Genomic DNA, 1,640 nt, shown 5'->3' on the forward strand with positions numbered 1-1,640 from the left:
GACTTGTTTCAGAAGGACAAGAGAGGACTATTTGGAAAGCTGTGGGTACAGAGAAGAGTTTGATTCCAGGCCCAGGTATAGAATGTTTGATCAAAGACTCCTATCTGTAACCAACTATATTTACCCAAGATCATGCAGTAGTTCACAGACAAAAGACCAGTTACCCTAGTGGTTACCAGCTCGTGGCAAGCAAAGACTAGACTTTCTAAGCTGTCAATTTACCAGGGACAGCTTGTCAGAAAAACAAGTCCCCTTGAACCTTAGTCAGCAAGAATACAATTGTGGCTCTTATAGTGCAGAATCTCTAGTTCACAAGTATTATCAGCCTTCAGGACTTTACAGACAAATGCACCAGAAGAGGAAAAGACATCTAGAGGAGGACAGAGAAAAGCAGGAAGAACGACCCAAACATGAGAGGTAAAGGACTTCTGAGGAAATGGATTTAAACAAACATAGGAGCACTCAAAGAAAGAAAACAAAGACAGAAATTAAAACTGTACAGGAGGGTACAAAAAGTTAGGAACAGAAAAAGGGGTGGGGGGGTAGCCAAGATGCATCCTTGAAGAAAGAGGATGGTAAACATCAGAAAGAGAAAAAGGAACAAGGTGAAGAAAGGACAGAGGAGATGCTTTGGGACCAGTCTATCCTTAGTAAATTCTGTTGATGCTCAACTAAAATAACAGCTAAGAAGCTTGATTGTATATATCCATGTTCATGTCACTTTACTCTATGGGCAGAAGTTTCAACTTCTAGCAAAGTGCACATGAAGTATTTAGTATGCTTGTTCTCCAACTTGGGGATTACGTTCCTATTTTCTAAAAGATTTATTCTTTTTTTAAAACATGATAGATTTTCCCTTTAAGAGTATAGCTCTGCTTTTATTCACCAAATTGATGTGATAGTGGAATTATTTTTCCTTTGGGAGATTATTCATTTATTTTAATTTTCAGATTACTTACATTATATTCACTTTGTGTCCCAGCTGTAGACCCCTCCCTCATTCACTCTTAATCCCACCCTCTCTCTCCCTCATCTCCTCCCATGCCCCTCTCCAAGTCCACTGATAGGAGAGGCCCTCCTCCCCTTTCCTCTGACCCTAGCCTATCAGGTCTCATCAGGACTGGCTTCATTGTCTTCCTGGTAAGGCTGCTCCCCCATCAGGGGGGAGATCATTTATTTAAAATTGAAGGAATAACAGAGTTTGAAGAATCTATTTCTTGGTTGGGTTTCTTTTAGTTTTGAGTTACATATATTTATGCTAAATGGCTTTCTCTATGAAGCAATGTAGATACCTTTTTTTTAGATCTAACTTCCAATATATTTTCAGAGTTGGAAGGTAAAATTATAATAATTTTATCTTACATATAGTTTTAAAAGTTTCAGAGTTTCACACAAAATCAGTTTATATTCTGAAAATATTTGTAATAATAACGCATCTTAACTACTGGTTTAAAAAAAACGAGGAAGCTTAGCAAATATAAATGCTGGACGAAGGTAAGAGGAATATAAAGAAAGACATTAAAGGACACTGATTGTCTTCAAGATGGCTCAGCAGACAAAGGTACTTAGTATCCAGCCTCATTACCTGAGGTGGATCCTGGGTACTCACATAGTGAATGGAGAAAACTGACTCTTACAAG

General features: G+C 38.1%; 1 pseudogene; it reads left to right on the top strand.

Moving 5' to 3' along the window:
• Nucleotides 1-7: 7 nt before the first annotated feature.
• LOC129675109 (lysine-rich coiled-coil protein 1-like) lies at nucleotides 8-664 on the top strand (annotated as a pseudogene).
• Nucleotides 665-1,640: the final 976 nt, after the last annotated feature.

Source organism: Psammomys obesus, unplaced genomic scaffold (assembly GCF_907164565.1).
Source record: "Psammomys obesus unplaced genomic scaffold, mPsaObe1.curated_primary_1811, whole genome shotgun sequence".
Taxonomy (NCBI): Eukaryota; Metazoa; Chordata; class Mammalia; order Rodentia; family Muridae; genus Psammomys; species Psammomys obesus.